The sequence below is a fragment of the Fukomys damarensis genome, unplaced genomic scaffold, assembly GCF_012274545.1.
Source record: "Fukomys damarensis isolate Sample0158 unplaced genomic scaffold, DMR_v1.0_HiC HiC_scaffold_7, whole genome shotgun sequence".
NCBI lineage: Eukaryota > Metazoa > Chordata > Mammalia > Rodentia > Bathyergidae > Fukomys > Fukomys damarensis.
The window spans coordinates 30,486,447-30,503,539 of record NW_022900919.1 but is presented as its reverse complement, the minus strand read 5'-3'; the positions used below and the strand labels follow the sequence as shown (position 1 = coordinate 30,503,539).

At 38.8% G+C, this 17,093-nt stretch overlaps 1 pseudogene; it reads right to left on the bottom strand.

Moving 5' to 3' along the window:
- Positions 1-217: 217 nt before the first annotated feature.
- On the bottom strand, positions 218-922 carry LOC104869137 (annotated as a pseudogene).
- Between the last annotated feature and the right edge of the window lie 16,171 nt (positions 923-17,093).

Below are 17,093 nucleotides of genomic sequence, written 5' to 3'. Positions count from 1 at the left end.
AGAAGGGAGGGACAGGAAAGGGAAGTAAAAAAAAAAAATTGACACTTTGAAAATGAAAGGAATCATTTTTCTGATCATATGTTTTAATCGCTCAGATTCTTAGTAACATTTTAAAAAAATCTTAAACTAAATGTTTTATTTCAAAATCAAAAACAAAATAACTTGCCAGGCAAAGATCTGAGTAGAAGATAAAAGCGTGCTCGTTACCAGCCTGTTCCTATACAAATGGGATTGGATGGAGAGGACAGTAGTGGCCAACAGTAAGGCAAACTTCACAGTGAAGGCTGGGGTCAGTCAACTGACATCCCCTGCAGATGGACTTCATTATCTTTGCATCACGACAGCACAACATCACAGAGGACTTAGTTCCAGCGAAGTGCTCCATTTCTGGTTTCAGTCTTTTCACACTATTGCCACTCTCTGAGCTCTTATGCTTCACAGCTCCTGCCAACAGCTTTGCCTGGGAGAACTTGTTCTTGGTTTCTACTGGTTTCACAGGCAGTTTCTTCTCCACTTCCTTCTTGTTTTCTGCACAGATTCCAACCTTGTTGAGATTACTTCTGTATTTCTTTCGTTCTTTCAGTTCCTCTTCTCTTCGTTGATTTTCTATTAGTTCCTGCTGCCGAGAAACCTCATCAAGGAAGTTGGTCTCATCTTCATCTAAGCCTCTTCCATATTTTTTAATTTGAACTGCTCTTCATACTCCTGCTGCTTCCTGTCTTTCTGTTCCTGTAGTCTTTCATAGAGAGACCGAGGGTCATAAACCTCCTCTGGACATTCCTTGGGAACTTCAGGTTTTCGAACTTTCTGCCATCTTTCTTATCTCCTTTTGCACCATTCATCTAATTCTGCCTCAGACACAAACCTCTTTTTGATAACAAGGTTACCATCATCCCCACCATCCATAATGAAAGAATATCTACCAGCTAGCGGGAGGGGAGACTCCCTCACCTCAGCGATGCCTACCCCAAAACCACCACCACCAAGGCCGTTCACTCTTAAAAAAAAAAAAAGCAGAAAAGAGAGAGGAAAGAAAGAAAAAAACTACAGAAAAAAAAAGCCTTTGCTTTTGTATTCCTGTTGACTGTAACTTTTTTTTAAATAACAACCTACCTTTCTTTTATGGTTATAATCCTTGACATATTTTGGAGGATAACGATTATATTCATTTTACTGTCTTCTGTTGCTGTTTACCAATTTCCTACACTGGTAAAGTACAAAGTAGATAGAATATTATATGGTTCTCAAATGTTAGTGGACATAAGTCCTTGCCAGGTGAGACAAAACCCAGCTTTCTGCACACTCCCAGGGTTTCTGATTCAGTTGGACTAGGTGGAGCCTGAGAATTTGTGCTTGGCCCAAATGTTGCTGGTCCAGAACTACCTGTTGAGCAGCACCAAGTCAAACTGTTGCTTCAAAAACTGTGATAAAATGTCTTTTTCCTTCTTATTTACCAATACACTGTAGATTGGTTCTTTTGTAAAATATGCTATAATAAATATAACTTACTAATAAGAGGAAAAGAAAAGACAAAACAAAGCCTTAATTTATTATTATTATTAGATTCAATAAACAAAAAATTATTGTTAAATGGCTATAAAAGTTTCTAAACATTTCATCAATTTCTTACCTCATCACAGACTAGTGACAAACTGTCCATGGACCAAGATTTTTAAAGATCCCCAAAGTCAAAATAATACTCACAACAATACTTACAGGTTGTTTGCTGTTTAATTTTCTCTGCCTCTAGAATGAACAGTAGTTTTCTAGAGGTTATCTGCGGTGCAAAGGACTGGCCAGACTGAATGCAGAAATGGGTGTGAGAATATAGCTACCTACCTTCAGTGAAGTCAGACATTTAAAAAGATTTTCAAAAATGTAAAAGCATCTTGTTTGTCATTAGTTTTTTTGGCTTTTGGAAAAAATTGTTATTTTTATAAAAGTAACACTGATGAATTTATTATTATACTAAAATTAATTAATATTTTTAAAACATCTCCATTTTTATTTCTACCCTAGCAAATATACATAGTATAACCCAGTATCTATAAAAGCTCTTCATGATTTTCTATAGCATGAAGAGGTTCTGAGCTTTGACAGTTGGAGCAAAATCGGTCTCAACTATTGCACTGCCTGGCTTGGGAGCCTCAAACCTCTCAACCTACTAGGCAGTAGCCTGGGGAGTGCAGGGCAAAACTAAGGCTGCTGTGTTCTTTCTGTGTTGGCTCTGATCCCTCTCCAAATAAAAAGCCCCATGTGATTCTGAAATTCTTGTCTGGGGCTTCTGCACCATAAGGTAGCCATTTCATTGGATTTTCTCCTCATTTCCTAAGTCCATGATTTAAAATATTTTTATTAGTACATGTTTGCAGTCCATAGTGTGTACATTCCTTGTGTGGTGTTGGTACATGAGCACAACACATCTTTATTTCTTTTCTCATATACTTTTCTTCCCTTCCCTCCTCTCTCTCCACCACTTGATCTCCTTCCCATTTGAGATAGATTCATCTCCATATTTCCTATGATCTGTTTTTTAGTTTTCTCTTTATTTATAATTTGGGTTTATCATATAAGAGAAATCATGCAATATTTAAACTTGTGTGTCTGATTTATTCTGCTTAACATTAACTATCTCAAGCTACATATATTTTCCTACAGATGACTCAAGTTTTTCCTTCTTTGTGGCACAGTTTTACTCCGTTGTGTATAAATACTGCTTTTCCTTTATCGATTCCTCTGTTGGTGGACATACAGGGTTACTTCCAACGTTTATTTACTATGAATTGTGCATCTACAAACGTGTGCATTCATGGATTACTCTACTATGGTATCTTTAACTCTTTCAGGAATAACTAGGTCAAATGGAATTTCGAGTTTTAATTTTTTAAGAGCACTCCATACTGATTTCCATAGTGACCATACTAGTTTACAGTCCCATCAATAATGTAGAGAGTTTCATTTCTCCTCCCAGACTTGCTAACATTTGTTATTATTTGATTTCTTGATGATGACCATTCTTTCTGTGGTAAGATGGAAGCTCAGTGTTGTTTTAATTTACATTTCTGTAACAGTCAGTGATGTTGAACATTTCTTCTCGTAGCTGTTAGCCATTTATTTATTAGTATTTATTACTCTGTGAAGTATCTATTTATATAACTTGCCCATTTTTTGATTGGATCTTTTATTTTGAAGGATCAGATCTTTTTGAGTTCTTTATGTAGTCTAGATATTAGTCCGTAACTGATGGAACAGAGATCTCAACCCTCAGTCTCACAGGTGTGGACACCAATAGGAGTCCTATGGGTCATATCCCCTTTTCTGGAAATGCCTCTTCTTTCTGTTCAAGACTTTTTTTCCCCCAATACCAGGAATCAAACTTTTTGCACTTGTAAGGCAGACATGGCACCACTGAGTTAAATCTCTGGCCCCATTCAAGCCTTTGATTAGCTATACTGATAAACATGGAACAGAAAGGTTTAGAAAGCGAGCTTATGTTAGCACCAGCTACAGGCGGGCCCTGATGGCAGTGCTGGGCCTTTGAAGGGGGTAGATGGCAAGAAGAGTGATGGCTTCAGAAGCAGTGGTGTCAGTGGCTTAGAAGATCTGACTGTAGTTGTTTACCTTTGTGCTATTACAATGACAGACCACATCTAACTGAGCATTCCTATATGCTTGGCTCCTACATGGTTGACACATTTTAACTACTTTTGCCTTCACCATACTTTGTGTAAGTAGATGTGTCAGACCCAATTTACAGAAATGGATGCCAAGGCATGGGCACTTAGCCTGCTTATTGATGGTGAAGGCAAGATTTGAGACCAGAAAGTCTAGCTCCAAAACATATGTCTATCAACCCCACATTCTGCTTATAAGTAACTGTGAACCAGGGACATCCATAAGGCCTTTCCAAACACTACCAGGAATCACACTCATCTTCTCCTTGTGTCATGTCTGCAGGTGTGAGGGAGAATGTATAGGTGATAGGAGGAAGACATAGGAGCTGCCTGCTACTTTCTGCTCTCTGCTTATTGCAGATATGGTCTAAAACTTGTGAATGTTTAGATTTTTTAAAATTATAATAAAATGCACATCACTGGTAATTCCTCTCAACATACTCCCTCGTACTTTGAACACACTTAGTCCCTTGCCCTTGCCACTTGGCGAAGTAGTTCTGGAAGTCCCCTTCATGAATATCTTTAGTTGTACGGTTGTGGCTGCCTCAGTGTTCTGAATTGATTCAAGCATTTACCTTTCTGATCATTTCCACTTTGTGGAAGAGTCAAAAGTCATACTGTGGCAGAATGCAGTGAATGAAGTGGATGAAGACACACGGTAATGTTTTTATGAGCCTGCCTTTCTGCTGGATAGCATGCTGTAGGAGCATTCACTAGATTTTCTTTTTGTCACATCTCATGCATAGTGTAAGGAGGTCTTTGATCTTTATGCTCCTTCCTTAGTCTTGTCCACTTTCCAGAGATGGGAAAGGTGAAGAACAAAGATGTCTGCTAACTGAGCCAATCCCTGCCAGTGAGTGTCCTGCTTGTTACTCATGAAATCTTCTAGCTTCATGGAGAGCTCAGATATGTGTAGCCACACTGCTCTGCTGAAGGGAAAATGAGAATTTTCCTAACAAACAAAGGGAGAACATGGATATTTGGAGGCAACTGTGATGTCGGCCACATTCAAGAATCCATAGAACTTAACAGAAGATCTGGCCAAATGCAGGGCTCTATAGGTACTGGGTAAATGAATGCATGAGCTATAAAGGATGTACACAGTCAAATCTATGAGGACATCAGAATTAATAGGTGATCATGGTGGGGATAGCACTTGAACTGATCTATGCCTTGAAAAAGGAGGAAGACTCTCTCCCCCACATATTCTCTCTGGTACCTTCCCTAAGTTTTTACTTGCTCATCTTTTCAGGTTTCCTTCTTCCTTAGGTGCCTGGTACTCACATGGTGCCCCTTCATGGGAGCTTTTCGGAAACTCACATCACAGTACTTCCTAAATACTCTAGGCTCTAAGATACTCCCTCTTTAGGCTAAAACTTCCCACTTTGGAGGAGTACTTAAAGTCAAATCACTTTTATTATGAAAAAATTTGAAAATGCAACAATACAAAAAAATACAAAAAGCAAATATCCTGGAATCCAGAGATCAATCTTGATATTTTGGTGTATAGACTTATAGTAATATTCTCTTTCTATATGTATATTTTCCTCCACAAATTTGGAGTATTATAATTCCTCAATTTAATCTGTTAAACATCTTTTCATTCCAGCCAAGAAACCCTTGCTATCTTGGATTCGATGGTTATGTCTAGTTTGCATTTGGTCTCCTCATACCACACACAGTTCCCACAGCTCCCTAAATAATTTCTCAGGACTCAAATTCCATAGGTCAGCTTGGATCACGTGAGAAGCAGAGGTCAAGATGGAATAAAAAGTGCAAGAGATTTTGTGGGGAAATGCCTGCAAAGGATAAAGGGGACAAAGAACAGGAACATGCAGGGAGAACATTCACAGCCATTGTAGGCCTAGTCCCTGTGAAGGGAGAAGGGATGGAAGAGTATGGGGAGGATGACTCTTAGTCAGCAGGGCAGCTCTGTGAAACTCACAGTGGGCCAATAGGAAGTCTTCGAGGAAGGGCTGCCCAGTATGGGGGTCTGACTTTCACCATGTCTAGTCATTTTCTGACAGCCACTTGGAGGGAACAGAGCCTCAGTATTAATGTTGCTGTGATCTGAAGTTGCATCAGCTATAAGGACTTAGTCAAGAATATTCTTCTTAATAGGTTCTCTTAGAACTGCATTCTCATACAGTATGCAAATAAGTATAATTGATTATTCTAAAATAATGGGCTAGGTATTCTATGCCTGTAATGTAAGCTCTTCAATTAGAACAAATTTTGAAGACATCACCACCCTCCCCCACCACACACTGGCACTTTTGGCAGTAGTCAGGAGTCATACTAGTTTTATAGTGTTGGCTGTGGGTGAAATATTTGTTGTTGTTGATGATAAAGGAAGGACATACAAGTCAGCATAAGCAATAATTAGAAAATAAGTAAGCCTGTGGTGTATGAACAAAGAATCATGTGCTTGCTCAGAACAATAACTCTCATGTCAGTGCAGCCGCGAATTCTGGGTCCTTCATGATAGCCATCAATCTGACAGTCCGTATTGATCTCTAAAGATTGACTGTGACTACTTGAAGCATACCTCTTCTGGCCAGCGCTGCCTGGAGGAAAGGGTCTATTTTAATGGTTTTAGCATACTTCTATTTTCCTTCTAACTCAGGGATTGAAAACTCCAATTCTTAAAAGGGATTTGTTCCCTAGAAGCACAGCTGATATGGGAATTTTGGCACATTTAATTTATTGCAGAAATACTCTGTGGAGAGAGGTATGGAAATTGAATAGAGGAGTTAGAGATGCTGAGCTAGAGCATAGCTTCAGCTGGAACCGTGCTTTATCTTGATACCCTGGGAAGTTCCGGAGCATGGGTTATTACCACAAAGTTGAACCTACCTTGAGGCCAAAAGGCTAGCCTTTCGCACGTCTGTATTAGGGCTGTCCTTTATGGGAAAGGCCATATAATCTCCCAGAGTGGCAGCTCCCATCTAAGAATGATTATCTGGAAAAGGGGGCAGTTTTGAACTGGGTTATTCATAGAAAGTAAAGGATGTTGGACCAGGCTACAGCCAACATCTAAACATATTTGAATAAGGTATATTAGTGGTAAAAATTTTAAGGGGTGAAGGGATAGTTGCAAATGGAAAAATCAGGCCCTGTGCAAGTGATATTTGTGTATGGAATATAGAGTTTTCATGTGTGAAAACTGCCTTGGGTGTGACAATAGAAACAAAGATTATTTCTGTGTTAGAATTTTGCTTGTATTTACATTGTAGCTCACATAAGTTTTTATTTTTGATGTTATCTCTTAGGTTTTGTAAGCAAGTAAATGGCTGATGTGAAAATGTTGATTGATGTCTATTCTGCCCTCATTATAAATTTGATATTTTATTTTATTGGCATCTTATTTTCTTGCTAAGTGCATGTGGTACAGTATAGTAGGAAGCTCCTTACAAAAAAAAAAAACAAGAGAGGTAACAAGAATGGCCTATCACACAGGAAAGGAAAATAAGCCCATGTGCTGTCAGTGTAAATGAGAGGTGTGCATGGAGCATGCAGTTGTCATGTGTGAAGACTGCCTTGGTGTGACAATAGAAGAAAAGATTAATTTTGTAGAGTTTCTTTTGGTATTTTCACTGTGGTTTATATAGAAATTTACTTCTGACATTGTCTTTTAGGTTTATAAGCATGTAAACAGCTGATGTGAAAATGTTGCTGTTTATTCTAAAAACACAATATATATATTAAGAATTTAATACTTTATTTTATTGTTATTTTATGTTCTTATTAACTGCACATTTTACAAACTAATAAGAACCTCCTGTCCAAACACCAAGACCAGCAAGAGTTAAAGTACATCCTGCAAAAAGGCCAGGAAAGCAAAACACATGTGCTGTCAGTGTAAGTGATGCACGTGTATGGAACATGCTGTTGTCACCTGTGAGGACTGCCTTAGGTGGATAATTGAAGTAAAGGTTTTTTTCTCATTCATTAATTGTATTGGAAAGTCAAAAAATTTTTTGTAGAATTCTATTGGTATTTTCACTGTAGTTCACATAGGAATTTATTTCTGTTATTATTTTTTAGTTTGTACACCAAAAAATAGTCAGTATTGAAAATTGCTTTTTTAAAAACACTCAATAAATATTAGACATTCAATTATATTTTTTCTGTTAAGTACTCACTCATTGTTTAATATAATAAAGTTCATAAAGTTAAAATTAATAGAGAATCAATAGAAACATTCTAAAGAACAAACGTTGGTATTACACACCCACAATATGCACCTTTATGACAAAATTAATGTTTTTCCCCACACAATTTGCCTGTTTCTTTTTCTTCTGCCCAGAATCCAACCAGCAGAAAGGAGAAAGGGCAAAGAAGAGAAGGAACATGACTTTTGAAGGCTTTTTCTAGGAGATGCACCCAGTATTTTAACTCTTATTGCTTAGAAGTTAATCCCATCATCACTTCTAAGTATAAGGAATGTTAAGATGTGCTGTAAGTCTATACGGTTTGGACCCAAATTACTTTCCCCATTTATTTCCTACCCCTCATCTGTATTATTTTGCACAGTCACCAACTCTCATACACTGGCCTACACTTTTATGTCACATATTTATTATCCCTGTTTTGTGCTGACCTTGTAACACCTGCTGGGTATTCAAGGGTATATCAGGGTCCTCATGCTCAAGGAGTTTTCCATTAAATAAGCATGAACAATACTGTGAACTGAGAGCAACACCTCATTACAGGTGCTAAGATAGATTTCTGTAGAAGGAACAAGGCTGGAATGGTGGTTTTTAAGGTTTTTAAGTGGGAGAACTAGAAAATATTTATCAAGGAATTGGCCTTTGAGTAAAATGTTGACAAAGGCTTAATGATATGTGGGAAGGGCATTGAAAGCAGAAGGAATGGAACGGTGTAACACATCATGGACCATTTACAAAATGTCAAGTGTCTAGTAAAGTGAGAGTCTGTGATACAGCAGGGACTGGAGGGCACCGATGAGGGCATGGGTGGTGGTGGTAGCTGAGTACTATGGCTTACGTCAGAAATGTCCCCCCAAAGTCTCAGCTTAGAAGATGACTGGATCATAGGGTGCTGTACTCTTCGTAGACTGGTCCACTGATGGGTTCGTAGTTGATGTGCTGTTAGGAGGTGGGTCTATTTGGAGAGAATAGGTCACTAAGGGCTTGACCTGAGGGGGCCCTCCTCCCCATCTCTCTCACCCCTGGCGCCTCACTTCTGTCTTTGCTTCCTTGTTGCTCTGACATGAGTAGCTTTCCTCTGCCGCAGGCCCTTTTGCCATTTTGTTTCCATTTTTGAGTCTTCCAACCCTGGACTGAAACTCTGAACCAAAGTAAACCTCCCCTTCTCTAAGTTGAGAGTGCCAATTACTGTATCTCAGTGAAAACAAAAGTGACTAAGACATGGGGGATTGAGGATGCGGGCAGGGGTTAAACCCTAAAAGACTATGAAACCATCATAAAGCTTGTGAACAGCCAATGTCCAGCACCACCATCTCTTACTGAGATCTAGGAGCAGATCTCAGGATCCCTTACTGAGATCACAGATCTAGATCTCTTCCCTAGCCTTGGATGCTTCCTCTGCTCTGTGAATGTGTAAGGCAGGCTGTAAATACTAAAGAGTAACCAACTTCCTCTTTCTTGAGAAACAGCCAGTGAATTACATCCCCAGCTCCTTTGCTCCTGTTGTGAGGAATCTTGAGACACATTGTACTTTGTCATTCATAGTCTCCTAGCCCAAATAGAAACTTGGCAACCTACCCTTCATTGGTTTCCATCCTTTCTTCATTCTTTTTTCCCTTGATGGATATATTCTGGAATCAACTCTCAAATATATTTCTTGCATTTCTACCTCCAGGTTGGCTTCTGGGGAAACCACACAAAATAATTTATTGTGTGGCTTTTACTTGAAGGTAATGTTACATAAAATTACAGGAGGCCATTGTTTTGAGCTAGGCTTCTCACTAGGCCTCAACAAATCAGAATAAAAATCAAAATGGTGTTGTCCATGCTAAAGTACCAAGTCACCCAACTGAAACTAAGCTAACCTTCCAAGCAACCCGGCGAAATGAGAGCTAACAAAGATCCTGCCAGGACAGTTTCAAAATAATGAAGTTCTCTCTGCTCTGATCCTGATACAATACGTGTCTTCAAGGAAACTGACATTAACCTGTCAGTCCTTTTTCTATTCCAAGGATCCCTGATCCCTACCCAATACTAGTTGTGGCCTCTTAGCAACCAGGCTGAACAGCAAGAGGTGAGTGGGAGGTGAACAAGTAAAGCTTCATCTACAGCCACTCCCCACTGCTCACATCACTGTCTGAGCTCTGCCTCCTGTCACATCAGCAGAAGCATGAGATTCTCACAGGAGCTCAAACCCTACTGTGAGTAGCACATGAGAGGGAATCTAATCCTGATGATCTGAGATGAAGCTGAGGTAATGATGCTGAGGAATATAATTATTATGTATGCAAACATACTAATAAATGATAAACTGAAAAAAATCCTCTCCATTTTGGTCCACAGAAAAAATTGTCTTCCCCAAAATGGGTCCCTGGTGCCAAAAATGTTGGGTACCAATGTACTAGTCTGTCTCCTTGTCCCCACTTTACAAGGACAGTGACTTTGAAGTGACCAATTCACTTTTTGATTTTGGCTTCTATTATCAGTCCACTATTTAGCCAAACTTTTCTGCTCAGCCCATCTTTAACACTCATTTTATTTTATGGAATGAAGTGTTGCCCAATTCCATAATTGAAAATAAAGTCAATTAAGATCTGCAAACTAAGCTGTTGTAATTTTGTCCTTTGACAGCAGGCTCACTCCAGCAGATTGCCTATTCACTGAAGCATTAGGAAGGAAGCTATTTTAGGCAAGGACTTGGTCTCATTTCCCCTCCAACTCCTTCCCCCATAAAAGGTACATAATACACATTTGTTACATAGATGAGTAAAGATAACTTCCAGGGAAGTGTTAGAAATGGCCTCAAAAAAGAATTTCTCACTAACTGACTTTCCTTGCAAATTCCCCCTACTGTACTGGCCCAGAATGTCTGTCCCACTTCCAGTAGTATTTGCTTTTCTTCTTCCTTAGGCTAGTCCTAGATCATCCAAGTTCCTCCCACTTTATGTGTAGAAGCATCATGTACACATCTGTCCACCCCACTTACCCTGGTGCCATTATAAGCTTTCCTCATTGTGAGTCAGAAGCCTGGAAATATTTTCCTCAATAAAGGCCAGTATAGACCTCATTTCTTTATTTTTTTTTTCCTCATTGAGTTTATTGGTACATTTTAGGTATACAGTACAGTTACATTCATCATTGGGATCTTGTACCTTTACGTGACAGGTCTTGGTTCTCATTTTTCCCCTTACCCCTGCCCTCCTTCACCCCCTCCTCCCTTCCCTATTTACAAATAGTTTATTTTCATTTCTTTAAATCAAGAATATTAATTCCAAGCTTAGGGGTGAGTTAGATGAACGCAATGGAGGACAATGAAGCAGGTTTTGGCCTGGGCACATAACTTTCTGGTACAGATAATTTTATTTTATTTTTTAATTTAAACAAAAAACAACATCACAGCAACAGTAACGAATGGTCAGTTTTTGTTTTGATTTTTTATCATGCATATAAATTGTTCCCAAATGCATCATGAACAAGAAGTTATCTTTTTGTTGGTCATTAGAATCCATTCAAAATAATTTTCTGCCTTCTCAACCTGGTTACATAGGGTGGACACCTGGGGCTTGATAAACTGCTCAGAATACTTTTGAGGCAGGAAGCAGCTCAGATGTCTGTGAGCTGCTTTTGCAGTTCATAGCCACATCTTTTTCTGTAGTTATTAGCTTTCAACCTTTCTCAGTTTTCCTTTCCTCACTTCAGATGGCTCAAAGGCGATTTCTTCTCTAATTTTAGAAGAAATCTAGAAAGTTTTAAGTAAGTGTTTCCCTAACTGATATGCTTTATGTCTTGTTGTCCCCCCAAAGCTTCATGCAGTTATAGAGGGGAGCTTTTCAGAGGTGGCTAGATCTAGAGAGTGTGGTGCTGGGATTAAGAGTGTGTGGCGATGGTCTAGAGATTTAGCTCAGCGGTGCCACCGCCTGCCTCGCAGGTTCAAGGATCAGAGTTCGATCCCTGGAACCAAAAAAAAAAAAAAAAAAGTGTGTCACTACTAAATCAGTCTACTAATTGGTCTGACATAGTTCTGGCTAGGATTAAAGGTATGAATGTTACACTTGCCCTAAGACAGGTATCCTGAACAAAATATGATGGACAGAAAGGGCTAATCTGCTCTTTCCTTCCTGCTTGCTGTGGACCAGTCTCCTGTGATGCCCCTCTGCCATGCCACTCTGCCTTAGAGTTAGCCCACTGTGGACTGAAACCTCTCAAAACTGTAAGCAAAGCAAACCTTTGTCCTCTAACTTTTGGTGTTGAATATTTTGTTTTAGCAACAAGAAAAGCAACTAAGATGCTGACTGGATTTTAAGAGTATATTTTTAGTAGAACAATTGTCATGGCTCAGAATTTAAATATCTCCCCAAAGTCTCATTTGTTGAAAGCAGGGGCTTTTGCAGGATGTGTGACTCATGGGGGTGCTGTGCTCATCAATGGATAAATCCAATGGATTAATAATCAATGGATTATTAATAATCAATGTAATAATGGACTCATGAATTGATACGTTCATTGTTGAATGTGCTGTTAGGAGTAGGGAATTATTGGAGGGGTGAGTCTCTAGGGGCATGACCTAGAGAAGTGTGTCCTTGTCCCTGGCTTATGCTTTCTCTCTCTCTGCTTGCTGACTGCCATGGAGTGAGCAGCTTTGCTCCAACATGCTGTTTCTGCTGTGGCATTAACTAAGGAAGGAGTGAATCCTCTGCAACTATGAGCCTAAACAAACTTCTCTTCCCTTAATTTGGGGGCAGCAGGAATTTTATTCCAGTGATAAGAAATTGGTTAATACAAACAGATGTTTCCATAACAGAGGATTCTATATTCAAAGATAACTAGAACTATTTGTATTAGAATAAAAGTCAAGTGCTTATAGAATATGTCCATCTTTTTTATTCATTATTTTATTGGTACATTTTAGATATACAATATGCTGACATTCATGACTGGGAGTTTGTATCTTCACACAACCCATCTTGGTTCTTATTTTTTTCCCCATCCCCCTGCCCTCCCTTCAACCCCTCCACCCCTCCCTATTTACAAAGACTTTGTTTCCATGTTTTCCTTTTCTCATATTTATTCCTTTCCTTTCTTTCTTTTTCCCTACCCTTCCCACTTTCCCTTCCCCTTGGACCTTTTCTTCCTATTTCACATTATCTGTTATACATTTTGATCCTTATTTACACTTTCAGTTTCTCACACCAGAGGAACTATTTGGTATTTACACATATTTGACCTATTTATTTCACTTAAGAGTATGGCCTCAATGTACATCCATTTAGCTAGAAATGTCTCTAGTTTCTTATTCTTTATGGCTGAGTAGTACTCCATTTTATATATTTTTTAAAAACATACATTTTCTTTATCCACTTTCCATTTTCTAGTTGATGAGAAAATGGGTTGTTTCCAAATTTTAGCTATTACAAACTGTGCCACTATGAATATATGTGTACATATATCACTGTGGTATGATTCTTTTAATTATTTTGAAAAGATACCTAGCAGGGAATAGCTGAGTCAAATGGGACCTCTAATTCTAGTTTTTTGAGGTATCTCCATACTGATTTCCACAGTGGTTACACCAGTCTACACTCCCACCAGCAGTGGAGAAGGGTTCCTTTTTCCCTACCATCGTTTCCCTGCCAGCATTTATTATCAGTTGCTTTCTTGATAGCAGCCATTCTTTCTGGGGTGAGGTGGAATCTCAGTGTTTTAGTTTTCATCTCTTGAACCAGTGATATTGAACATTTTTTCATATGTTTATTTGCTATTCCTACTTCTTTGTCTGAGAAATGTCTATTCATTTCAGTTGCACATTTTTGGATTGGGTCTTTAAATTTGGGAGGTCTGATTTTTTTAAAGTTCTTTATATATTCTAGATAGTAGGCCTTTGTCTAAAAGGAACAGCTGTGAAAAATTTTTCCCACATTGTGGGTTGTCTCTTCATCCTGTTGGTGGTTTCCCTTGCTATATAGAAGCTCTTCGATAAGAAGAGATCCCACTTGTTGAGTCTTTGTGCTAGTTCACGTGAGACTGAGGTTTTAGAACATGACAGTCTTTAACAGTTTAATATATTATAAATCTGCAAAAGATTAAACTCAATTTAGAATAATTCGTACCATACATATGTAAAAAGAGACGAAAACATGTCTCAGAGATTCACTTGTCATTGTACACTCTTTGGGAAATGAAGTCCTCAATACTATGTACCCATTAAATTATGCAAATAAGCTTATATATTATTTCTTAGAAGATTATGATATATTGGGTAGAAACAACTTGTTTAATAACATTTAAAAATTACTTTATTTTCATTGGAAAAAATAGCAGGGGGTAAGTGTAAGTATGTGAAAGAGCATAGGCTTGGTAGACGCAAAAAGAGGCTAGAGGTTTGTCTATCATAGCAGATTTATAGACTAGCATCAAACAGGAAGGGTAGTTATGAGATAGGACAGAAGAAATAAAGATAAGGACAAAGGAGACACAGAACATTATAATTTTAAATTTGAACTTTTAAGAAAACTGCAGCTTCAAGGCACAGTTACCCAAGGTCACAATGACCTTTATGTCCCTCCCTATACCTTTTCTTTTTACTTCTAGGCTTCTCACTCTTAAATTCCCAAGAGTCTTAAAGATACAAGAAGCCCATACATTTGGTCCATGTTTTTCTTCTTCTCTTTTTTTTTTTGGAGACAGGGTCTCTCTATGTAGTTGAGATTGACCTGGAACTCACTATGTAGCCCAGGCTAGCCTCAAACACACAGCAATCCTCCTGCCTCAGCCTCCTGAGTGCTGGGATTACAGGCATGCACCACCACGCCTGGCCCATGTTTTTCTTCTGGTATTATAAATTCATAAATTCTAAGTACATTTACTCTCAAACAGTATTATTAATTCCAAATTTCAAAAACATACAGCTTGCATCTCAAATTAGTTGCCAAAGCCAGTTTTTGCTTTAACCCAGTAATGAGCAACATCACCTTAAGAAAACAAGTAACAAGTGAACAAGTGACACTCAGAAATAAACATCTCAGAGCATCTATCTGGAGGATATCCTAAGACTGTGTAAACAGCCCTAACCCCATTGCATTATGCACCCCATCCTCACGCACTCTCTTCTGAGTGTGTATTTCTTTGATTCTGCTTAATAAATATCTCTATGCCTCTCACCAATGTGTCCTGTAGCCCTACACTATGATAAATGAAGAGCCTTCTTTGTGGGAGAAGCTGGTTAAAGGGAGTTAAGGTGTCTTCTATGTGGGAAACCTCAGATCCTGTCCAGTGTCAATGATAGAAGGGTAAGAATTGGTACTGTTTTCCATAAATTGAAAATGGGGAAATTATTGATGACTTTGCTTAACTTTCTATAAATATTCACAGCAACCGCATCTAATGGAAGTCCTTGCTCACAATATCCATAAACTTCTGCCAAAATTAAAGATTTAGGTGAATTGGGAAAAAAAAGAGTGTATCTTGTGCAGGAGCTTTGGGCTTTATTTTTATCATGAGGAATATTTATCTGTCACTTAAATTTGACCATTAGTGTTAGTTTCCTGGAAAATAAAATATACTTCTCTCAGCATTCCAATTTCAGGCAAGAATATTGACTACAGATAAATACATGAGGGAATAAATGAAGAATGGGTGTTCATGGTTGACATCTAATTGCTGCAGAGCTAGGGAGTAGAAAAATGAGAATGTCTATTAGGGACTGCTCCATTCCTCTGCCATCTCCCTACTCACATCAATGGAAATCGAACAATTTGTTGGTTTGCTTTCTTAACTGTACCAGGGAGATGTTTTAATAACTCTTGGTTGGCAAGCTCTTGGTACCTCCAATATATTTCCCCCATCAGATAATTTTGTCTCCATTGTTTGTAAAACTATTGCTGTCTTTTGAGAGATGGGAAACTTCTTATGGTTAATACAGAGATAATGCTGGGTGACAAAGGCATGTGGAAACAAGGGCCAAAAAGATTTAATAACACCATTGAATGATGACTATAATCATGCTGCAGATTTGAGACCAAGGAAACTGGTAGCAGGTATCCTGTGACAGAACTTCACTACTTTTATTCTCTCCCTACTTTGGGCCACCTGGTTCCTGACTCTTAGCTCACGACACGAAAGGACTTTGAAACTAAAGGCACTGAGGGGATAGGATCATGTCTCATGTTGATTTGGGTACCTCGTAACAAAAAAACTGAGATAAGGATGTGAAGGCACCAGGAGGGGAGTGGGTAAGTAAGATAGGAATGGAGGGAGCTACACTAGAGAGCTAAAGATCTGGCTGTGTTCTCTTAGGCAACTAGAGCTTAGTCCTGCTGGGGATACCTTGACCGTGGCTTCAGGGTTGATATACCCAAGAGGGAAAAACAAGCATTTACTCTGTGACTCTCACTTCTCTTTGGCTGAGGGCTGCTCCTGGTTAATGTCCCTGGCATTGACAGGTAATCTTATGTAAGGGCTGAGAAGGTCAGATGAATCCTTAGAGCGTCCTAGGTGCTTGTACTGCAAACTGGGAGAAGGTGGGAGCCAAGAGGATACAGACAAGGGATCAGAAGCATCTTTCACAAATCAAATGCATAAGAATTATGGGTTTTACATGGCCCTAAATGTTGAGCACCCCCATCTTCCTAATAAGATTAGAATAGAGCTCAGGGAAAGGAAGTAGAAAAAGGAGGAAGGTAGGAGAAGACACAAAGGGAATGGAAAAGGAATGAAGAAGAATGAGCAGGGGAGAAAAAGGAAGAAGCCTCAAGTGGAGGAAACCCCATATGGCACATGGTATTAACAAATGTCTTTGTACTGCAGGCCAATTACATTGCAGCAACTGTGATCATTTTTGTGATAATGAAACCAGGCAGAGCTGTTAAAGGAGAGTGAAGACAATAGTGGTTACCACAACTTAAGAAGAATTCAGACTAATGCTGGTTGTTTTTCACAGATTAATTGCTAATTTTCATAAGAAACCTACAACATAGGCCTATTGCTCCATTTGGAAGATGAGAATGTTGAGGCACAGAGAAATGTTTTGTAAGCTACCTCTTGTACATTTAAAATGTAGATCCACAACCCATATTCTTACTGCTAAAAAATGTTACATGATTTGGAAGCATTGAGAGTAAAAATTTCCAGAACTAAACATGGAGTAGGCCCAGACATTGGCTGAACATCCTTGACATTAAGTCTTTGGCTTTGACACAGGGATATGACCAATCTAATTTGATCTGATGTGCTGGGTTGACAACAGTTGAAA